The following is a 26,228-nucleotide window of genomic DNA, read 5'->3' on the forward strand; positions in this document are numbered from 1 at the left end:
TCAGAAATATGATTTTTCCCTGATCTTTTGGGTAGAATTTCTCTCTGGTAGCATTAAAATGATATAAATCTTGGGTACAAATATACATCCAAGGATCCCTGCACTGGATGCCAAGATGGAGAAGATCTCCACAGCAACCATGTGTTTGCCCTTGGTGCTATGGTAGACAAGGAGGAAGGTGACCCAGACACTGCAGAACACTAGCATGCTGAAGGTCACGAACTTGGCTTCATTGAATGTGTCAGGCAGATTCTTGGCCAAGAAAGCCAGAGAGAAGCTTCCAAGTGCCAGGCAGGCCAAATATCCCAGGATACAGTAGAATGCAGTATCTGAGCCCTTGTTGCACACAATGATGATGTGGCCATGGAGAGTGTGTTCATCAATATCAACAAAGGGAGGAGAAACTGCTAGCCAGATTGCACACAGAACACATTGGAGTAGGGAACATATGGGAATAATGTAGTTGGGTGTCCCTGATACCAGGAAGTTTCTCAATCTTCTCCCTGAACATGAACATGAGTGACATGAGTAATAGGTAGCTGAGGCTTCTGTTATTGGCCTTCACAATAGGAGTGTCATGGTGCTTCACAAAGACACAAAGTACCACAGCTGTGAATGCAGAGAAGCAGAAGGCCATTAAGGCAAGTGCCATTCCCAAGGGGTCTTCATAGCTTAGAAAGGTGACACCTTTCTGAATACATTTGTTCTGTTCAGTGTTGGCATATTGGTATTCTGGACAATTCATGCATTGATCCATATCTGATTTCCAAAGGAAAGCTTAGTTAGGTCTGCTTTAGAAATTTTATTGTCAATGAATTTCAAGTAAGGATAATGAAAGAAGGCTTGCAATGCTTTCTTTGATGCTGATATGTAATGTGAAGGATATTGCTGCCAAGCATTGTTTTCAATTCATAATCTTCATAAAGATTTAAAGGAAATAAAACCAAGCAATTTTTTCTTTGTACTTAACTTGATTGTATCATTTATGATGTTATTAGAAAGGGGTTTGTGGGGTGTGGCGGGTGAGAGAGGAACCAAGCCCTGAGGACCAACAAAAAGAATATAAACAGGCAACCTCAGATAATAAGAGTGTGGGTGGACCCACCAAAATGCATCAGAGACTTGGGAGGTCAGAGACCCTAGATGAAGTGTACTACAGTAGATAGAGGGAATGTACAGAGCCCACCTCCAGCGGGAAGACAGGGCATCAAGTGAGTGATTGGGTTCCCATCCCATAGTCACATCTCTGACCCATAATTGTTCCTGTCTGAATGCAAGGATGAAATGCAGAGCAGTCTGTGGAAAAGAAGGTCCAATGACAGGCCCAAAGTGGGATTTAGGTCAAGAGGAGGTCTTATGGCCTCACATTTTACTGAGGTCTGGAGCCCTCACAAAAAGTATCTATCATGACTGCCCTCCTAAATACAGTTATTTGCACCCAACCAATGGACAGAAGCTACTAATCTCTGAATTAGGGAAGGCTGAAAGTAGTTGAGGAGTAAGGTGATCTTGCAGGCAGACCAGCAGTCTCAATTAATCTTGACCCCAGAAATCTCTCAAACAATGTACCACCAAACAGACAACATACACCAGGTGATATGGGTCCCTCAATAAGGTAAAGGGCTTCTGTGCCTGTGTTCATTCAGAGAAGATGCACCTAACCCTCAAAGACTGAAGGCCTGAGGGAGTTTAGAGGTCAGGTGGTGTGGGGCATTGGTCTATGCACAGACAGGCTGGTCTCCAGTCGACCTGAGATGCTGAACCCTGGGACTCAGTGGTCATACTTTACCTACATAGGAGGGAAGGAGCTCTCTCATGGTCCTGGAACTCTGGCTCCTGCACAAGTTATCTTCCACTACATCCCCCGCAAGAGAAACAAGGCTAGAAGTCATGTAGTCAATATCCCAAGCTTTTGACCTTCAGGCTAAACTCCTCCCCAGTTACCTAGCAACATAAATGACAGCATATTTTAAAGGGGCTGATTGGCCACTCCTTGCTCTCTCTCTCTCTCTCTCTCTCTCTCTCTCTCTCTCTCTCTCTCTCTCTCTCTCTCTCTCCTTTGTTCTCTTGATCTTACTCTCCTCTCACTCTCTCCATCTTACTCTCTCGTTTTGCTAATTCCCCCTCTTTCTCTCTCCTACATTGTTTATTTCTCCCAGCCTTTCTACAATAAAGCTCTAAAAGCATAGACAGTCTCTGATCATCAAGGCTGTGCTCACTCTTGCCAGTGTGGGAATCTGTCTTCTCTCTTCCCTCTCTCCCATAACTCCGGATCTACAGGGTGTTGCCCCGGGCCCCCAGGTTGGGCTGCCCCTTGTCCATCCCCTGTTGAGTGAGTCAGAGACTTGGATGCCCACCCAGAGCTGAATGGAAAGTGTCTGGCAGCCCTCCCATGTCTGCCTGTCCAGGGCATAAGTTGAATTCTCGCGGGACATGGGTCCTCACTCCCCATTCTTTTCCCAGGCCCCCTTTTAGTTCCTATAAGGTGGTGTGGGGGATGGGGTTCAACATGAAGTCAGGTTGCGTTGGGGAGAAGGTGTGGGATGTGGAGTATTCAGTTGGTGTATGGGGGGGGATGGGGAATGGAATATGAAAGGTAAAAAGGAATAAAAATTAATGATATCAGAAAGCTAAAGTTTCCTAAGCCATTTTTTTCTATGCTAACATCAAGTAGATTATTTAATTCAGAGAAGATACATTCATAAACCACAATGTGGTTGGGTATATTTTATAAATACAAAACCCTATACTCACTGTTTTCTGAGATGACTGACTATTTTATGAATTCATTCCCTATGACACATTGAGACTCTGACTTCTACTGGGAAAAGATGTATAATAGCTACTGGAGAATTTACTAGCTCAAACTTGTTGACACAGAAACAACACAGAATTGAACAGGTAGGCTGTATGTATATATACATAATTATATGTGTGAGTTCATGTGAAGGTAGATATTGCATTATTGTATTTAAGTGATTCCTGTCATAAGTCATAGGAAGAAGGTGGAATATGAGAGGAAATATAATGTTTATATTTGAATAGTAGAAAATATTAATGAAATAAGCCCTAAGATGTTTCCTCATCTGGCAATCATTAATCAAAAGTTCTGGTTATTGTTCATGATGTGCACTAATTTTAGCACTGAAGGAAAAATATCTCTGTAGATACTTTGTACTAAAAAATCCTTCACCTTGATTCCTTCTTCATATGGAAAGCTGAGCACTTTAATCCTTGCCTCACCTCCATTTGTATGAGAATCAAGGATGAAATCAGTGCTGAGAAACAGAATGAGCAAAATCACAGAGGAATCCTCTGGAAAGGGTGGTAACCCAGATGGTTTGTGTTAAGCAATTATACTCCATTCTAAAATTGTAATCCCCAACTGGGTAACAACATGAACAGTGATTGTAATTGCACTTAATTTACAAGTCATTTCAGAGAATGTTGATGTGCTTTCTTGGTTTTCAGAATTCTTATCTTCAACAATGCATTTGTGGACAGATATTATTTGATAAGTTGCCTAAGAGCCTAAGAAGTTGGATTAGCTATAAATAGAATATGTTGCTCTACCAGAGAACCTGAGTTCAGATCACAGTACCCATGACAGATATCTCACAAGTAAATATAAATTTAATGACAGTAGTATTATTTGCTCATATGTGCATGTGTATATGTGTTATCCACTCCACACACTTAAGCAAATAATGCAACAAAATATTTTATGGAATTTTTGTATTTAATTTTGTTGTACGAATTAATTTTTTTACGTCTAATACAATTTTGTACACTTTAAATTTGTTTTCAAGTACAGTATATGTTAAAATGTATGACTTCAAAAGACAACTTAGTAGATTGCTTGGTTTTACTCCATGCATCATGGGAATAAACTCAAACTGTAAGCCTTAGCAACAAATAATTTAACTGTTTAACTGTCTCACAGGCATAATATGTCTTTTAAGAATTTTAATTCATTATGTAGAAGGAAAAGCAAAATATTTGAAAAGGTAACCATAAACTTATTGCATTTTGCCAACCCTAAAAAATTATCTTAATAATGGGTGTAGTATGTAATATACTGATTATGAGTCTCATGGTATATTCCAATTCATAGGTCAACTCTTATCCCCTACATCCTGGATTCTTACTACATCTGCTTTTGAACATGGCCCTCTTAATATCGCATACTTAACATTTTTTTCACAAATTTGAAAATACTTTTGTCTTCTAAATTAATCTTACAGAGAACATGGATTTTGCACCTAGTAGTCTCATGATCTAATCCAGTAGATTAAATATAATAGTCAGTTCTTCATGGGCTCTTATAAGTCCATGGTGTGCATAATCATATTTAGGATAGATAGATTAATGAAATATGACTAAATCAATACTAAAAAAAAAATCCTGACTAAAATCTAAATGTACATGTAGTTTTATAATAGATTATCTCTTTGGAAAATCTTGTGCAGAATTCCTGCAAATTGCAGTTATATTTTCTAAAGTATTTTCTTTGTGAAATATAATTTACCATGAATTTTCAATGAGTCACTATGTGGGTCAAGGCACCAGGCATGTTTGTTAGCTTTTACAAGATTTTGTTAAGGATATTTGTATCTACAAGTAGTAAATTTGATGAGTAATATACTTTATATCTGCAGTTGCCTTTTAGCTGACTTAATTATTCCAGGGTGATGCAAGAGAAATACATATCTTCAGAATATATCAGAGCAGCACACACTCACTTGTCTCATTAGAAATTTCATTTTCAGGGCAGGGGCTGCAAACAAAACAGCAGGCAGCCATTCCCTCCTTCCATAATCTTCTGAATCCAGGACTACAATCTGCACTGCACACAGAGGATGGCATCTGAGAAAAATTAGACACATATTAATAATGAGTTTTAGAAGGTTCTTTTATGTTTTAGGTTAGCACTTTAAGATTTCAATAAGCTTATTTTATTCACACAATCTGATTGACATTTATTTATTTATTTATTTTGTGTGTGTGTGTGTGTGTGTGTGTGTGTGTGTGTGTGTGTGTGTGTGTGTGTGTTTTGAGGCAGGGTTTCTCCGTGTAGCCCTGGCTGTCCTGGAACCCACTTTGTAGACCAGACTGGCCTCAAACTCAGAAATCCACCTGCCTCTGCCTCCCAAGTCCTGGGATTAAAGGTGTGTGGCACCACCACCAGGCCCCTGAGTGACATTTTACAATGTCCACTATTTAATGGCCAGAAATGAATATTGGAAATGCATTGAAGAAATGTTGCATAGTATCTGAGTGTCTAGTAATTTACGAAAAAGAGCAGATATTGAGCTGTATGTGGAAACTACAGAAGTTGCAACCTGATGTTTTTTAGTTAAGTATTTTCAACTTGGTACTAAGTGCTATGGACAGAGGAAACTTAATTGAAATATTCTCTCAGCCAACACTAGCCTGTCCTCATACCTTTGAAGCATTTTCTTCTTTGGAAATTGATATAAGAATGCCCATCTTACTGTGGGCAGTTGAGCCAGTAACTAGTGTTCTTTTCGATCTCTTGGGAAAAAAAAACAGCCTAAAGTAATGTTGGCAGTTTTTTCCATTAATGGGAGAATCAGAAAAATGTTTGGGAAACTGATATTAAAACAATTACCTTGCCTTATCATAAAGAAAAAAATCTATTCTTTATTCCCAGTTTCCTGATATCCACACTTGCCTTTCTATAACTATAAGCCATATGTCAAATCACACCTTCCTCCTCACTTTACTTATTATCAAAGTTTAATGAAAACAACAGAGAAGCAAGTTAATATTTGAAGAAATTTGAAATAGGAAAAATATGTCCTTCAGTCACAGATAACAAATATGACCTCAAATAAATTACTGTTGCAAAGCATGAGAAAATGTTTATAAAAATAGTGGAGTATGCAGACACTGGTTTAATATGGTTGGAGATGATAAATTAATCCGTAGCGACCTTGAATATGGAGTATTCCATGAAGTCAAAATGCTCTACAGTGGCTTCAAATATTGGAAAAAGCTGGATAAATATTAGTTGTTTAAAGTTAATTGAAGATTTAAAGTATTCTGTCTATATTTTTGATATTGTTGAAAAGGGTGTTACACTTTCCCATCAAAGATCAGAGTATATTTCCCCCAGCCATCATTTTCTTTTTCTTTCTTTCTTTCTTTCTTTCTTTCTTTCTTTCTTTCTTTCTTTCTTTCTTTCTTCCTTCCTTCCTTCCTTCCTTTCTTCCTTTCTTCCTATCTTCCTTCTTCCTTTCTTCCTTTCACTTTCCCACTTTCCCTTTCCTTCTTTCTTTCTCTCTCTCTCTTTTCTTTCTTTTTTTCTTTCTTTTTTCTTTCTTTCTTTCTTTCTTTCTTTCTTTCTTTCTTTCTTTCTTTCTTTCTTTCTTTCTTTCTTTCTTCCTTCCTTCCTTCCTTCCTTCCTTCCTTCCTTTACTTTTTTTTTTTTTTTTTTTTTTTGAGACAGGGTTTCTCTGTATAGCCCTGGCTGTTCTGGAACTCACATTGTATACCAGGCTAGCCTCGAACTTAGAAATCTGCCTGCCTCTGCCTCTCAAGTACTGGGATTAAAGGTGTGTGCCAACATGCCTGGCTCCCATCCATTTTCTTTAACTGTATATTAACCCTTTGTTATATTTGAAAGACTATTTTGAGTTAGAGTATGGAATGTCTGCATACTTTTGTACTTTATGATAATTTATTTTGAGGTAGTGTCTCCATATCACACATGGCTGTTTTGAAGTCACAATATAGGGTAGACTGGGGAGAAACAGACAATGATTTTCAGATTTTGTCTCTAAAGTGCTTGGATGAAAACATGAATCACAAAAACAACCTGACATTTTTTCTGACTTTCATAGATAAAATTTCCTCTGCATGTATTATAGTATTGTAAATAGTTTTGTGAAAGAAAATGTTCTAATATCAATATAGGTTCCTTCTGTTCAATCACTGTTTTTGATTCTTTATCTATGAATTAATGTTGGAGTTGGCTAAGCGCCAATTCTGAAGGCTTTTGGAAAATAATGTAATTCTATATTTTGTCATGTATTGCATTTAAAGGAACTGCATATATTGAAGAATGCTTGCATCCCTGAAATAATTTCTCCTTTAGAGGAAGAACACATGGGGAGGGAAAAATAGGAGAAGAATCAGGTATGGTGGAAGATGGAAGATGTGTACAGAGGTCAGGAAATTGAACAGAGGTATATAGCAATCAGAGATGGGTTCTTTGGGTAGCAACCAGAGAGTCCCAGATGCTGGGAAATCAAGAGCATCCCAGGAACCCAAAGGGAAGACATTAGCTGAAATATCCTAGAATCAGGAGGAAGAATCTGTTGATACCTTATCCAGAGTTTAGGCATGGCCCCCCAGTTGAGGAATAGGGACACCCACACAATTACAAAATTTTAACCCAGAATTGTTCCTGTCTAATGGAAATAATGGGGCAAAGAGTAGAGCAGAGACAGAAGGAAAGGACATACAGAGACTACCACACCTGGAGATCCATCCCAAATGCAGACACCACACCCAGGCACTATTGTGGATGGCCAGAAGTGTTTACAAACAGTAGCCTGATACAGCTATCTCCTGAGAGGCTCTGCCAGATCCTGACCAATACAGATATGGATGCTCACAGTCAACCATTGAACTGAGCACAGGGACCCCAATGGAGGTTTTAGGGGAAGGACTGAAGGAGTTAAAGTTTCCTATCTGGCAACAATTGGAGGGGAGTCCTTTGGTTCTGTGAAGGCTTGATGCCCCAGTGTAGAGGAATGCTTAGGAGCTGAGGAAGGACTCAGTAGTTGGGTGGAAGAGCATCCTCAAAGAAGCAGGGTAAGGGGGGATGATATAGTGGGTTTGGGGAAGGGAAACAGGGTAAAGGAGTAACATTTGAAATGTAAATAAATGAAATCTCCAAATTAAAAAATTGAAAAAAAGCCACAAATAGCAAAATCACAATAAAAATGGGAGTATAATTCATGGGTTGCTTCTAGCCTAACACATACTAGGTTGAATCTTCAACTCTAAGAATGTAATAAGCAACAGTAAAATAAGAGCAGTTTTTTTTTGTTTTGTTTTTTTGTTAAGGCTTTATATGTCTTACTTTTTTGAAGCCAAAGGCAGTTGGGCAGTGGTGGCACACACCTTTAATCCCAGCACTTGGGTGGCAGAGGCAGGCAGATTTCTGATTTTGAGGCCATCATGATCTAGAAAATGAGTTCCATGACAGCCTGATAATAAAACTAGTTTTTTGTTTTCTTTTGATTTTTTTTGGCTTTATCCTCTTTTATACTAGTTGAATGTTAGGAATATGATTGCAAATTGTTCCCATAAAAGCCATACTACATATCAGGCCCTATTCAATGCACAAAGTTAAAAAATAATAAATTTGTGTGTTTGTATACACACACATACACACACACACACACACACACATTATATAAACTTGCTATTTACTTACTGTTTCTTCATATAAAATATTAAAGTATACTGCGATATATGATACTTATATTTTCATGCAGTGTGACACATAGATACATATGAGGAGTATCTAACACTCATTTATTGCCATGTAGTGCTTCCTAAATATTTTATAAGTAGCACAGCTCCAAAACTAACAATTTTCAGAGTGAATGATAAAGAGTTGACAAAAATCCAAAGTAGAAAAAAGAATGAACAAGCCAGGATTATCAGCAGTTGTGAAGGTGTATTATCTCTGATTAGTTTGCAAGCAACGCTGAGAATTGGTCTCATCCCACAAACCTCAAGAAATCCTGTGTACAATAGATAGAATAGTCAAGTGGAAGCAATGAGTTGGTCTCATTTGGGCTCAAATATCAATGTGATTGTATTTTCACACTTTTGCTCCCAAGTCCTGAGTACATTCAGTTTATATAAGGTTCATTTCCAGGTAGGGGAACAGGGCATTTGTGAGTCACAAAAATTTTTCTATTGTCCCTTGTATTTGGTAATTATGCTATGGTTAATTAGTGAAAAAAGAAGATACCAACAGTGTTTGACTACCAGATTTTTGTGTTTTGGCTGGCTTTGAAAAGGAGAGTCTATTTCAGGGTGTTTGTGTAGAATTCCCATTGACATATAACATCACTTTGTCCAAAGAATTCCTTTTGCAGTTTGACATTAATAGTTTATAGGTGCTTCTTCTTATGTTTGTTCACATGCAAATGTGGAATAAATAATTTGTATCAGTAGTTCCAGATATTCTGATTATCGAATTGACAGTTTGAATTATATTTTCAAAAATAAAGTATTCTTTTTACTAAACTTGGAAAAACTGTCACTCAATTGTCTATCACTAACTCATGCTTCATTCACTACTATTCAAATGAGGTATGAAGTAGGATTTCGTGGTCTTTTCACCTAGCTCAATTTCATATGTCTAGTTACCAAAATGTGTTATAAAAATTTTGTTCTATTATGATGGCTTAGATTTGTTTAAACTTGTTTTATTTTATTCTCCCATAGAATCCTGTCATCTTCTAATGAGTGACATAAAGTGGATCTGATGAAAAAGGAAGGAAATAGGCATATTAACTATGATATATTTTCCAGTAGAAATGACAATTGTTCACATCCCAATAGAAGGAATGGAAACTGTAATTAGGATGTATTATGTGAGAATAACAAGTTATTTTCAATAAATAAAACAATCAAAATTAAAAAAAAAACTACGTGTTCTCAGAGAATGATCTTGTTTGGTGTTGTGTTCTTTTGGTAGGTGTTTTTGTCAAGAATTATTCCACACATATCCATCAAATGTATTGTTTTTGAATGACCTTTTTCCCTCTTATTAAACATTATGCTGTTTTTATCCATTTTTTAATAAAGAAAAGTTCTCCTCTTGTATATGAATGTGCTTTCCTATTCTCTGCAAACAACTTAGGAATGTCTTAAAAAATAAACCAGTTTTTTTTATTTGATTTCACTTAGAGAATGTGAACACAAAAGTTCAATTATAAGTGAAAATTACTTGTTGCTTTTGTCTGGTTGCTGTTATTGCTGTACTTGAGGTGTGTTAATAGCCTTTATTTTTTCTGTTGTTCTAGTGCTGTCTATAGGTTCCTTTGACCTTCTGGTCATCTTATGTAAAAGAGTGAGTGGATTCTTCAAATTTACTAAAAAGTGATGTTTCTATGAATATGATTTTCTGTAATTGTGTTCATTAGTGAATGTGTCGAATGCCCTTTTATTATACGGTAAAAACTTTTGGATATAATGACAAGGGTTAGCAATTATGACTGTTGGTGTTTCATAACTGTAACATTAGCCTCTTCCATATAAATACCTGTTCCTGAACTTTAAGGTAAGGGAGGAGATTACTGTTTCATTAGCGCAATTATGTGAAGAAAATTTTGTTTAATTTAAGGGAAAGAATATCAAACTGGTGAAAATCAGGTTTTTTATTTATTAAATTTCAAAAAAAGATTCTGATATGACAATGGTATATTTTATGTATGTTTGAAATCTTCAAATAATTGGTAAAAATGTGAAAAATGAAAAAAAGAAATATCATACAGGAGACTAGAAATTGGTTCCTTATGTGACTAAATTGTTCATTTCAATATGTTGCCGTGTGTTCATCTGACACTGTTTACTGCTCTGTATTATAAACCAGTAAGCTAGCACACTCTTACCTTTCTTCTTCCTGTGGCCAACTCAATCATGTCTACATATAAGTGAGAGTGTCGACCATGTGGTAAATATGGGCTGAACTTTCCTAACTTCATCTTAATCCCAAGGTGTTGTGAGAGATTCCAAAAGTGAATAATGTCATATTCATCCTGCATTATTACTCTTTGCTTCATAAACACTTTGTCCCCAAGAGGATTAGTGAAGTAGGCCCTTCTTAGAAAGGAGTTTACCTAAAATACAAGCATTGCACCAGAATGTATATATCAAGTCATAAAATTCATTCTGATTTCATAACAAAGGCAAATGTATTTAAAGAAAGAAAGAAAGAAAGAAAGAAAGAAGGAAAGAAAGAAAGAAAGAGAGAAAGAGAGGAATCACAACAAATGCAATTGCATAAATGAAATTATCACAATATTACAAGAATTTCAGTTTTCTCAGTGAAGAATACCAAACACAAACAGAGAAAAATGCAGATCCAAACATAGGTATGCAACACACTCACAAACATACACACACACACACACACACACACACACACACTCACACAGAGAGAGAGAGAGAGGAAGAGAGAGAGAGAGAGAGAGAGAGAGAGAGAGAGAGAGAGAGAGAGAGAAAGAGAGAGAGAGACTGACAGAAAAACACGGGGAGAGGTAATATTGACACACAGAGATTTTTATACTCACACCTAAAGACAAAAAGAAACCCAGAGGCCTTGACAAGTACAAAGAAATAGGCAGACACATACTTAGTAAAGCAGGTACAAATATATATAAGTACTTAAAAACACTTAAAAATACATACTTTCTACACAATGAAACCTACTCTGACAAAACCTCAAAGAAACACGCACACATATATAAACAAACACTTATAGAAAGAAATTCCTACATAGAAAAAATTTTTGCTCACTTCCACTTTCATACAGAGAGATAAACATATATATTGAAAGTAACACAAATATAATCGCAGATACACAGAAAGAGTAGAAAATATACATATAATCAGTGAGAAGCATACATTCACATTTATAAACACATATACAGACAGAAAATGATACCAACACTATTTCTTGTTTAGTTACTCTCAGAAAAACCAGAATGTTCTCCAAAGCCTACACTCTTGGCAAAATCACTGGAAACACTAATGAAAATAATTCCTCCAAATGATTTTCATAAAATTGACAAATATAAATATAAACTCATCTTCTAATCATGGAGAAAATTAATGAGGAAAGACTGTTTATATCCAATATTGGAAGGGGCATGCTAATAGATATTTGTGTTCTCTGTATAAAACCACACATTTTCATTGCTAATCTGTGAATTCTTTTTCCAATCACATTCATAACAATCTATAGATTTGCTTTTGTTAAGGTAAAATGTTTGGAAACCTATCTATTTTGGAAAATATTTCTTATTTCTTTAAGTCTGGGCATCTGAAAGACTCTAAACAACTATGCAATTGAAGACACCAAACTTCTTTAAATAGAAGAAACTTTTACCTTCAAGCAGTGAGAACTGGCTATTTTTTCCATTGTCTATTGCCTGATTATCAGCCTTTTGCAGATTCATCTCATGGAGGGCATGGGCTATGGCATGCACAGCATTGTATATGTTATGACTACTCTCACTAAAGGTCATGTCAAACTTCTGTTCCATTAGCCAATCAAATGAGGCATCAGATGAATTGTTCTTCAGTATTTTACAGTTAGATGCTGAGTCTTCATAGTTAAAATATTTCCACTCTGGCATTACTAGATATAAATCTGTGTTTCTGAAATGGAACCATGTCTGTACAAAATTTTTAAAGCCAGAAATCTCACCATGGTGGGGTAGAAAAGTAAGTGATCCATAGAATGTGCCATGACTTATGTCTTTTTTCCTGGTAGGGAAATTCAATTGTTTTGTGGTGATCCATATTCTCTGTAAAATGGGAGGTTCCCACATTCTGAAGATCAAATCAATGAAATTGTATGTTTCTCCATAAATGATAATGACATTTGTGGATGACATCACAATTTGGTTGTAGTACATTTCAGTATTTTGTGGAAATGAAACATCATCAACAGAGATCATTTTCACAAAGGCAAAGCAAATTTCCTTGTTTTCACTCTGTTTCTTCAACTCTAAAAGAAATTGGTTTCCTTGATCATCATCTGGGATGACAAGGCCAATCCAATTCCAGTTGAAGTAATGTATGAAGGAGACCATTGCCAATGCTAGAGATGTGTCCTTTGGGGCCATCTGATAGAGATAGGGATATTGTTCATCATCACTGAAGATGGAACTGAAAGGTCCATAGGTAAGCTGAAGGATCTACAACACAGAGAGCAGCATGAGGTGTGGTGCATGTGAAAACACTTGTAATTATATTTACCTGCAAACAGTTGATTACCTATGGCTTTTTCTCTCTGATTCAAATGAGCAAACGTGGAAGCCTGGCACATCCACTTCTATTGGGAACAGCAAGCATAGCTGTTTGACAAAGTTGTAACAAATGTATTCAGATGTTATAATGACTGCCTTCTGTCTTTCAGTTTTGGTCTTGATATCTCTGTTTCAAATGTTTGAAGGGTTTTTTATACTTTTACAATTTGGGGATATTTGATGAATATTTTTTTAAAAAGGCTTTTATGCCATAATCCATAAATACTTCTAAGATTGAAGAGGAGAGTCCTGTACATATTTCTGATATAGCATTTGGAAGAGATACTCTTATATTGCCCTACTTGACAGTAATATTTTACACTAGAGGTTGTGACTCATATAAAGCTGCCAGAGATCTCCTTTTTAGGTTTTATTCTGAATTACTCTGGCAATGTCTGCCTCTGTGCCTCCTCAGGAAACAGACAATAAGATCAAAGTATTTGTAAAAATATTAACTAGATTTTGCAGCCTAAAAGTGTTAGCAGCAAATTGGATTAGAAAAACTCTTCTTACTATATACCCAGGTAATTCTGGTGCAAATAATTGGGATTCATAAGTTGTACACCTTTAGGAAAATATATACAAATTGAATTGAAGACCCAGAAATGAACCCACACACCTATGGTCACTTGATCTTCGACAAGGGAGCTAAAACCATCCAGTGGAAGAAAGACAGCATTTTCAACAATTGGTGCTGGCACAACTGGTTGTTATCATATAGAAGAATGCGCATTGATCCATACTTATCTCCTTGTACTAAGGTCAAATCTAAGTGGATCAAGGAACTTCACATAAAACCAGAGACACTGAATCTCATAGAGGAGAAAGTGGGGAAAAGCCTTGAAGATATGGGCACAGGGGAAAAATTCCTGAACAGAACAGCAATGGCTTGTGCTGTAAGATCGAGAATTGACAAATGGGACCTAATGAAACTCCAAAGTTTCTGCAAGGCAAAAGACACCGTCAATAAGACAAAAAGACCACCAACAGATTGGGAAAGGATCTTTACCTATCCTAAATCAGATAGGGGACTAATATCCAACATATATAAAGAACTCAAGAAGGTGGACTTCAGAAAATCAAATAACCCCATTAAAAAATGGGGCTCAGAACTGAACAAAGAATTCTCACCTGAGGAATACCGAATGGCAGAGAAGCACTTGAAAAAATGTTCAACATCCTTAATCATCAGGGAAATGCAAATCAAAACAACCCTGAGATTCCACCTCACACCAGTCAGAATGGCTAAGATCAAAAATTCAGGTGACAGCAGATGCTGGCGAGGATGTGGAGAAAGAGGAACACTCCTCCATTGTTGGTGGGAGTGCAGGCTTGTACAACCACTCTGGAAATCAGTCTGGCGGTTCCTCAGAAAACTGGACATAGTACTACCGGAGGATCCAGCAATACCTCTCCTGGGCATATATCCAGAAGATGCCCCAACAGGTAAGAAGGACACATGCTCCACTATGTTCATAGCAGCCTTATTTATAATAGCCAGAAGCTGGAAAGAACCTAGATGCCCCTCAACAGAGGAATGGATACAGAAAATGTGGTACATCTACACAATGGAGTACTACTCAGCTATTAAAAAGAATGAATTTATAAAATTCCTAGCCAATTGGATGGACCTGGAGGGCATCATCCTGAGTGAGGTAACACATTCACAAAGAAACTCACACAATATGTATTCACTGATAAGTGGATATTAGCCCCAAACCTAGGATACCCAAGATATAAGATATAATTTGCTAAACACATGAAACTCAAGGAGAATGAAGACTGAAGTGTGGACACTATGCCCCTCCTTAGATTTGGGAACAAAACACCCATGGAAGGAGTTACAGAGACGGAGTTTGGAGCTGAGATGAAAGGATGGACCATGTAGAGACTGCCATAGCCAGGGATCCACCCCATAATCAGCATCCAAACGCTGACACCATTGCATACACTAGCAAGATTTTATTGAAAGGACGCAGATGTAGCTGTCTCTTGTGAGACTATGCCGGGGCCCAGCAAACACAGAAGTGGATGCTCACAGTCAGCTAATGGATGGATCATAGGGCTCCCAATGGAGGAGCTAGAGAAAGTAGCCTAGGAGCTAAAGGGATCTGCAACCCTATAGGTGGAACAACATTATGAGCTAACCAGTACCCTGGAGCTCTTGACTCTAGCTGCATATATATCAAAAGATGGCCTAGTCGGCCATCACTGGAAAGAGAGGCCCATTGGACTTGCAAACTTTATATGCCCCAGTACAGGGGAATACCAGGGCCAAAAAGGGGGAGTGGGTGGGCAGGGGAGTGGGGGTGGGTGGATATGGGGGACTTTTGGTATAGCATTGGAAATGTAAATGAGTTAAATACCTAATAAAAAATGGAAAAAAAAAAAAAGAAAAAAAAAAAAAAAAGAAATGCTCCTTTACAAAGCTATACATATTCCCGGCCTCTGAGAGGTAAGTCTTGAGAAAAAAAAATTTTTTTTGCTATGAAACTCTTACCATTTTCCCTAAATTACAGCAATAAAAGGCTGCTCCATATTTGAATGGTAAAAAAAAAAAAAAAAAAAAAATCTTCATGTTGAAAAATATGGAAAAATGAGGACAGAATGAGAAGACCAAACTGACGGATAATTGGAGTAGATGAGAATGTAGATTTTCAACTTAAAGGACCAGCAAATACCTTCAACAAATTTATAGAGGAAAACTTCCTAAACCTAAAGGAAGGGAAGCCCAAGAACATATAAGAAGCCTACAGAACTCCAAATAGACTGGACAAGAAAATAAATTCCTCCCGACATATAACAATCAGAACAACAAATGCACTAAATAAAGATAGAATATTAAAAGCAGTAAGGGAAAAAAGGTCAAGTAACTTATGAAGGCAGGCCTATCAGAATTATACCAGACTTTTCACCAGAGACTATGAAAGGCAGAAGTTCCTGGACAGATGTTATACAGACAGTATGAGAACACAAATGCCAACCCAGGCTACTATACCCAGCCAAACTCTCAATTACCATAGATGGAGAAACCAAAGTATTCCAAGACAAAACCAAATTCATACATTATCTTTCCACAAATCCAGCCCTTCAAAGGATAATAACAGAGAAAATCCAATACAAGGATGGAAACCATGCACTAGAAAAAGCAAGAAAGTAATCCCTTAACAAACCAAAAACAAGACAGCCACAAGAACAGAATGTCACCTCTAAAAAAAAATAAAGGAAGCAACAATTACTTTTCCTTAATATCTCTTAATATCAATGGACTCAATTCCCCAATAAAAAGAAATAGACTAACAGACTGGCTACACAAACAGGACTCAACATTCTGCTGCTTACAGGAAACCCATCTCAGGGAAAAAGACTGACACTACCTCAGAGAGAATGGGTGGAAAACAATTTTCCAAGCAAATGGTCTCAAGAAATAAGCAGGAGTAGCCATTCTAATATCTAATAAAATTGACTTCCAAACCAAAGTTAACAAAAAAAGACAAGGAGGGACAATTCATAACCATCAAAGGTAAAATCCTCCAATAGGAACTCTCAATTCTGAATATCTATGCTCCAAATGCAAGGGCAGTCACATTCATTAAATTGACTTTAGTAAAGCTCAAAGCACATATTGCTCCTCACACAATAATATTGGGAGACTTCAACATACCACTTTCATCAATGGACAGATTGTGGAAACAGAAACTAAACAGGGACACAGTGAAACTAACAGAAGTTATGAAACAAATGGAATTAACAGATATCTACAGAACATTTAATCCTAAAACAAAAGGATATAAATTCTTTTCAGCACCTCAACGTACCTTCTCCAAAATTGACCATATAATGGGTCACAAAACAGGCCTCAACAAAAACAAAAATATCGAAATTGTCCGAGCATCCTATGAGACCACCATGGACTAAAGCTGTTCTTCAATAACAATATAAATAATGGAAGCCACCATTCACATGGAAAATGAACAACACTCTTCTCAATGATTCCTTGGTCAAGGAAGGAATAAAGAAAGAAATTAAAGAATTTTTAGAGTTTAATGAAAATTTAGCCACAACATACCCAAACTTATGGGACACAATGAAAGCATTTCTAAGAGGTAAACTCATAGCTCTGAGTGCCTCCAAAAAGAAACTGGAGAGAGCACACACTAGCAGCTTGACAACATATGTAAAAGCTCTAGAAAAAAAGGAAGCAAATTCACCCAAGAGGAGTAGACGACAGGAAATAATCAAACTCACAGGTGAAATCAACCAAGTGGAAACAATAAGAACTATTCAATGAATCAACAAAATGAGTACCTGGTTCTTTGAGAAAATCCACAAGATAGATAAACTCTTAGCCAGACTCACTAGAGGGCACAGGGACAGCATCCTAATTAACAAAATCAGAAGTGAAAAGGGCGACATAACAACAGATCCTGAAGAAGTAAAAAACACCATCAGATTCTTCTACAAGAGGCTATACTAAAAAAAAAAAACTGGAAAACCTGGACGACATGGACAAATTTCTAGACAGATACCAGGTACCAAAGTTAAATCAGGATCAAGTTAGTTATCTAAACAGTCCGATATCCCCTAAAGAAATAGAAGCAGTCATTAATAGTCTCCCAGCCAAAAAAAAAAAAAAAAAAAACCAGGACCAGATAGGTTTAGTGCAGAGTTCTACCAGACCTTGAAAGGAGATCTAATTCCAGTTCTGCACAAACTATTCCACAAAATAGAAGTAGAGGGAACTCTACACAACTCATTCTATGAAGCCACAAATACTCTGATACCTAAACCACTGAAAGATCCAACAAAGATTGAGAACTTCAGAACAATTTCCCTTATGAATATCGATGCAAAAAAAAAAAAAAGCCCAGGAAGAAGAAGGGTTTAGTACAGAGTTCTGAGATCTTCAAAGAAGACCTAATTCTAGTTCTGCATAAACTATTCCACAAAATAGAAGTGGAAGGTACTCTAGCCAACTAATTCTATGAAGCCACAATTACTCTGATACCTAAACCACAGAAAGATCCAACAAAAATAGAGAACTTCAGAACAATTTCCCTTATGAATATCGATGCAAAAATACTCAATTAAATTCTAGCTCACCAAATTCCAGAACACATCAAAACAACGATCCATCCTGACCAAGTAGGTTTCATTCCAGGGATGCAGGGATGGTTTAATATATGGAAATCCATCAATGTAATCCATTATATAAACAAACTCAAAGACAAAAACCACATAATCATCTACTTAGACGAGGAGAAAGCATTTGACAAGATTTGACAACACCCATTCATGATAGGAATTCAAGGACCATACCTATACATGATAAAAGCAATCTACAGTAAACCATTAGCCAACATCAATGTAAATGGTGAGAAGCTGGAAGCAATCCCACTAAAATCAGAAACTAGACAAGGCTGCCCACTTTCTCCATACCTATTCAACATTGTACTTGAAGTCCTAGCCAGAGCAATTCGACAACAAAAGGAGACCAAGGGGATACAAATTGGAAAAGAAGTCAAATTATCACTTTTTGCAGATGATATGATAATATATATAAGTGACCCTAAAAATTCCACCAGAGAACCCCTAAACCTGATAAACAGCTTCAGTGAAGTAGCTGTATATAAAATTAACTCAAACAAGTCAATGGCTTTGCTCTATACAAAGAATAAACAGGCTGAGAAAGAAATTAGGGAAACAACACCCTTCTCAATAGTCACAAATAATGTAATATACCTTCGCATGACCCTAAATAAGGAATTGAAAGATCTGTATGATAAGAACTTTAAGTCTCTGATGAAAGTAATTAAAGAAGATCTCAGAAGAAGGAAAGGTCTCCAATGCTCATAGATTGCCAGGATCAATATTGTAAAAATGGCTATGTTGCCAAAAGCAAACTACAGATTCAGTGCAATCCCCATCAAAATTCCAAATCAATTCTTCAATGAATTAGAAAGGGCAATTGCCAGATTCATCTGGAATAACAAAAAACCTAGGATAGCAAAAACCCTTCTCAAGGATAAAAGAACCTCTGGTGGAATCACCATGCCTGACCTAAAGCTGTACTAGAGAGCAATTTTGATAAAAACTGCATTGTACTGGTATATCAACAGACAAGTAGACCATTGGAATAGAATTGAAGACCCAGAAATGAACCCACACATCTATGGTCACTTGATCTTTGACAAGGGAGCAAAAACCATCCAGTGGAAAAAAGACAGCATTTTCAACAAATGGTGCTGGCACCACTGGTGGTTATCATGTAGAAGAATGCGAATTGATCGATTCCTATCTCCTTGGACTAAGGTCAAATCTAAGTGGATCAACGAGCTCGACATAAAACCAGAGACACTGAAACTTATAGAGGAGAAAGTGGGGAAAAGCCTCAAAGATATGGGGCACAGGGGAAAAATTCTTGAATACAAAAGCAATGGCTAGTTCTGTAAGGTTGAGAATTGACAAATGGGACCTCAGGAAACTGCAAATTTCTGCGGGCAAAAAGACACTGTCAATGAGACAAAAAGGCCACCAACAGGTCGGAAAAGGATCTTTACCTATCCTAAATAGGATAGGGGACTAATATCCAATATATATAAAGAATCAAGAAGGTAGACTCCAGAAAATCAAATAACCCCATTAAAAAATGGGGCTCAGAGGTAAGCAAAGAATTCTCACCTGAGGAATACTGAATGGCTGAGAAACACCTAAAAAAATGTTCAGCATCCTTAAACATCAGGAAAATGCAAATCCAAACAACCCTGAGATTTCATCTCACACCAGTCAGAATGGCTAAGACCAAAAATTGAAGTGACAGCAGATGCTGGCAAGGATGTGGAGAAAGAGGAACACTCCTCCATTGTTGGTGAGATTGCAAGCTTGCACAACCACTCTGGAAATCAGTCTGACAGTTCTTCAGAAAATTGGACATGGTACTACTAGAGGATCCCGCAATACCTCTCCTGGGCATATATCCAGAAGATGTTCCAACTAGTAAGAAATACACATGCTCCATTATGTTCATAGCAGCCTTATTTATAATAACCAGAAACTGGAAAGAACCCAGATGTTTGTCAACCGAGGAATGGATACAAAAAATGTGGTACATTTACACAATAGAGTACTACTCAGGTATTAAAAACAATGAATTTATGAAATTCCTAGGCAAATGGTGGACTAGTAGGGCATTATCCTGAGTTAGGTAAACCAATCACAAAAGAACTCACACAATATGTACTCACTGATAAGTGGATATTAGCCCAGAAACTTAGAACACCCAAGATACAAGTTACAATTTTCAAAACACATGAAACTGAAGAAGTACTAAGACCAAAAGTGTGGACACTTTGCCTCTTCTTAGAAATCGGAACGAAACACCCATGGAAGGAGATACAGAGACAAAGTTTGGAGTGGAGACAAAAAGATGGACCATCTAGAGACTGCCATATCCAAGGATCCATCCCATAATCAGCCTCCAAACGATGACATCATTGCATACACTAGCAAGAGTTTGCTGAAAGGACCCTGATATAGGTGTCTCTTGTGAGGCTATGCCGGGGCCTAGCAAACACATAAGTGGATGCTCACAGTCAGCTATTGGATGGAGCACAGGGCCCCCAATGGAGGAGCTAGAGAATATATCCAAGGAGCTAAAGACCCTATAGGTGCAACAACAGTATGAACTAACCAGTACCCTGGAGCTCTTGACTTTAGCTGCATATGTATCAGAAGATGGCCTAGGAGGCCATCACTGGAAAGAAAGGCCAATTTGACTTGCAAACTTTATATGCTCCAGAACAGGGGAACACCAGGGCCAAAAAGTGGGAGTTGGTGGGTAGGGGAGTAAGGGGGTGAGGGTATGGGGGATTTTGGGATAGCATTGGAAATGTAAATGAGGAAAATACCTAATAAAAAAGAAAGAAAAAAATTAAGTACCATACCAAAAAAAGTGTCTTATAATGATGCAAAAATCTTCATGTGGAAAAATATGGAAGAACGAGGTAATGGAACCCCATAACTCGTCTTTCTTAGAAAAGTTCACTTGTGAAGTTCTAATTTTGTATCTTACGATGTGGAAAAAAAACAAGATAAAACATAGCAATAAATTCTACAGATTATATAATAATATTATATATAGATAATGATATAATAATGTAAATTAATTACATAATAATATCATCATATTATTAAAGAAAATGACTTATTAAAGGTATAGCACTATGGGTGTAAAAGTTTTGCCAGGGATATTATGTCAGTTTATATTCTGACATTTGAGTTCTTTTGTGATTGGTTTACCTAACTCAGGATAATGCCCTACTTGTCCACCATTGCCTAGGAATTTCATAAATTCATTCTTTTTAACAGCTGAGTAGTACTTTATTGTGTAAATGTACCACATTTTGTATTCATTCCTCTGTTGAGGGACATCTGGGTTCTTTCCAGTTTCTGGCTATTATAAATAAGGCTGCTATGAACATAGTGGAGCATGTGTCTTTCTTACTAGTTGGAACATTTTCTGTATATATGCCCAGGAGAGGTATTGTGGGATCTTCCGGTAGAACCATGTCCAATTAATAGTTGGTCATACACTCACAGGTAGTCAAATTACTAACTCCACAGACTGGATTGCAGCTTTTCATTCTTTCTAATACCACTGAAATGCCATGAGTTGCCAGATTAAGAATAGTATTTCATGCCTTTACAAAAAAAAAAAAATACTCCATATATTTAAAAGCTGGGTTATAGAGAAAATGTTGGTAACATTTCTGTTTTATCCCAGTTTATCTCTGATGACTAAACTTTTAACACCACCATAATTTTGTTATTTCACAGTTTACTAATGATAATTTAATCTTATGACCAAGATGAAGATAACTCCTATCTGGGGACAGAAATAATAAGCTCTATGTTTTGGAACAGTTTGAACAAATCACTGCTTGCTGAGCTTGGTATAAATAATGAAGCATTCTGACTGACAGTCAGTCAAGGCTGTAAGATTATCCCTCCCAATATGACAGACTCAATTCTCCATGGCCTCTTCTATTCCTCCTCGAAGTTATCTGTCAACTTCTAGTGGTAATCCCTAGTTGAAAGTCTAACATGTTTCTAAATAGTAAGTATCCTGGAACTACCTAGATTGACATAAGCATAAGTCCAACCACATCCTTTAACTTTCTTAATAGCTATCAAAGTCTTCCAAAGAGACATGTTAAGAATTCCTGGACGATGATAACTCACACGTGGAGATAAAAAGCTGTCCAGGTACTTCCAGAAACTTAATGATACCTTCCAATTGGGTCCTGAAATCAGAAAGGAACACATACTCTCTTCATTACAGAAATAATTAGGGATAGGGCTTTTTTTTTTTTTATGAAATAAATATGGTGTAGGTGTTACAGTTTTTCCATCACAATGGCCCAAAGCGTATCTTATAATCAAAGACATATTTGGTAAAAGATCAGGATTTCTGTTGATTTCATCCATTGCAAACACCAATGCCAAAGCATATTTGTGGTTTGTAGTTGTTTTTCTGTAAAAGAGTACAGTGTTTATTATGGACAGATGATTATACGTGAATACTTGTACTCAATAGAAGCACTATGCAATACTGGAAGTTTGTGTATCTCACGTCTAAAGATTGGAACAAATGGCTTTTGTTATAAGATTGGATTGACAGGTGGACCTGGAAAATAGTAAGTACTTTAAAAGTTCATGATCGTGTTGGTCCCATAAATAAGAGATGGTATTGACCTCATCCACAGAGATAATTTCCATTTTTGTTTTTGAGTGCTTGACCAGAAGGTAAAGAGAAAACCACAGATATTGACAAAACAGTAATTCTGATCATGTCTTCATTTTGAAATTATTGAGCAAGAAATAAATTTGTTATTAGAGCCACTGAGTTCATGATATTTTCTTGTGAAATTAACTGAATTGGTTAAGGAAATGAAACCATAGCCAGGAGTGGTGTCACACACCTTTAATCCCAGCACTTGGGATGCAGACACAGGTGGAAGAAAATAGAAAAAAGAAAGAAAGAAAGAAGTAAAGAAGAAAGAAGGAAAGAAAGAAAGAAAGAAAGAAAGAAAGAAAGAAAGAAAGAGAAAAAGAAAGAAATGAAACCATGATTTATCAATGCATAATGGTCTCTCTCTCCAGCAACATTTGATTCCTGTACTTATAATCACTTACAATTTGTGGCCAAAATACTTGACACATCCCTTCATATCTATCCTCATGCTGTTATTTTTTCAATCTTTTATTAAAATAAAATATTCTCTAAAGATTTATTTTTAATTAAATTCGAATATCAAACATGAATTTGGAAATTGATACATGCCAATATTTAAGTTTGTATGTATTTGAGCAAGTACTATTTAGGTTATAAGATTGCAATACATCCAAATGTTTTATAAGATACTTTCCTGTAGACTATCCTCAATTCAAATGCACAGTTATGCAGCAGTGGCAGGTGTTTAGTGCAGAGATTAAGGGCTTGTCCCACAACTAATGTATCATTCTCCTACTTCCTATTTACAAACAAATGTGATATATTCAATCTGGGTATTTTATTCATTATAAATTAATTTCTAGGAAACATCTTTGACAACCCTTATCATTACACTAAATCATTACTAGTATCCTACTGAGAACTAGGAAAATAAGGAAATATCTGTGATATTTCTATATGTCAGTATTATATGCTTATAATATAGAAGAGATTTTTTTTGTGTAAATTTATATGATATATTCACTGTTCTTGTAAAAAAAAAGTGGAAAACTAGACCAAAGACAATGGAATAATACCATTGCTTTTGTTTATTTTTATGAAAAGAATAATATCTCCTGTTTTATCCTTGTCATTTCATATAATTTTATCAATGAACACTCTATGTACACCTACATATTTAATGATTAGAATGCAGTAAATACAGTCTTTCACTAAAACTTATACAACTATTGTGTTTTCATTCTATATCCTGTAAAATAGGTCATTTTAATATTATTTATTACCACAAACACACACACACACACACACACACACACACACACACACACACACACAAATCTTAATTAAAGTTTTACTACTATACAAAATAAATTTGAGAGTAGACATTGTGCAATGCTCAAACTACTACCTATAACTGAAATTTAGGAAACATCAATTATAATATGTCTGTGTAGCCTAGTTGTCTAAAGGCTGTGTTTTAAAACAATGATCAGCAATCCACAAAAATTGGTGTTGATACCAAGTTGGTAACATATGCACTAATATTTACTAAAATTATTGAAATAAGTCCCACAAGATTTAGATATTTTAAAAGGGTCAGAGATTAACCAACTCATACATGAATGGAGAAGACAATTGTCTTAAATAATGACAAAAAACTAATAGAAAGCTCCTGTATCACTGTTCTCAAACGTTACAACTATCCCACAATACAATTGTCACCCATGCCAATGACAAGGGACATAAGCAGTCACCACTGTTGATAGCCTGCCTATTCAAAGAATGTAATCATATCATTGGATTCCATATGTTCCAAATATAGTTTACTCTAAAGAGAGAGTGCCCAATTGAACTTTGCAAAACATAAAAGCCAGTGATTGTACATAAATAGTGTGAGGTACGAAGCCACAGTGCTTTTGGATTTTATCTTTTAAAACACTTCAATGTTTTGACCCCTAATGAGCTAAATATTTCTTGCTCATATACATACAAAGATATCCATCCAGGCATTCATATGAAGTAGGAATTTCTGAGTGTAAGTATCTTCTCTTTCCAAACCTGATGAAGCTTTAGAAGTCAATAAGTGACGATATGCAATGACTTTGAGACAGTAAGTTTGTATGTATGTAAAGTTTTTGACAACTATATGTGCCATGAATATTACTGGAACCAGAATATGCTCTAGGAACAACACACTTATGGAAGGACTTTCAGCAGAATTTATGACCATTTATTTACATGTACTTTGGATAAAACATAATGCAATATTACAGGATCAATTTCAATAAGTCATCTCTGTCTACAGTGCAATATAAAGGGTCAAAAGGCGGGCTTTATGTTAAAGATCAATGTAGATATTCCTTTATTCCAAAGCTTCCAATTTTTAATTTAGAAGAAACCTGGAGGAAAACCAAAACCTCAACTGGATTAATTAAATGGAGAATATAGGATTAAATCTGTAAAGGAATTAAGGTTGTTTCTCGGAGTTCAGAATTAGCACCAGGAGAGAAGACTCAAGAATTTGCCTAATCTTCATCCTCAGAGCACTCAAGAAATATTGATGTTCTCATTTCAATTTAAAATACAAATATACTTACAGAAAATTAAGAGTCTTGTTGAAATAATCTTTTTCAGTGGGTGTCTGAACTGCTGCCAGGATGAAAGCACAAGTTAATCCCAAATATTCATCCATTATTTCATCCAAATTTATTCTCCAAAAGCACCTGGGATCAATGAAATTGGCCATGAGAAGTGTAATATCAAGGAGGAAGAAAACTCCCATGAAAATGAACATCTTTTTCCTGCCTTAAACCTGGGCAGTGTTGATTGTGAAGTGCCATGCATATCAGCACATCAGATTTCTACCAGCATTTATTTCTTTGTGCAAAGGTGAGGTTTATTGCATATTCATGACTCATTTTATTTTTAGGTTTCTCCTGAGCCCTGGAAGAAACGTAAATACTTTCTTCCCTGGGGCTCTGCAACTGGTGTCAATAGTCCATGTAATAAACACTTGTATGTAAATACTTAGGAGTATGAATCATTCTCAGTCTCCATGATATCATTCATGATTGTGAATCTGTGGAAGGAAGCCCCTGTGTTCAAATTTAGTCCTTGGAAAGTTTCAACAATCTGATTATGTGAACACAGTCAGAAATGATGTCAGTGGATTGAATCACATTATTCACAGTGAGACATCCAGTAATAGCAAAATTGGAGCTACTGAGGACACACAGGACACTTTATTACACAGTCCAAGTCATGCAGAGGCAGACTCATGTTTACATTCACTGAGATCCACAGATCATGTAGAGTGTGGACTATGTCACTAAGTGACAGAAATATCTAAACAAGACCTGTGCTTCCATTATCTTGAGAATCTATAAACAGATCAAATCCCAAGTATA

General features: G+C 36.4%; 1 pseudogene; it reads right to left on the reverse strand.

Annotated features, from left to right (window-relative positions):
* Positions 1-25,615, reverse strand: Gm20287 (predicted gene, 20287; annotated as a pseudogene).

The sequence above is a fragment of the Mus musculus genome, chromosome 7 (genome assembly GCF_000001635.26).
Source record: "Mus musculus strain C57BL/6J chromosome 7, GRCm38.p6 C57BL/6J".
NCBI lineage: Eukaryota > Metazoa > Chordata > Mammalia > Rodentia > Muridae > Mus > Mus musculus.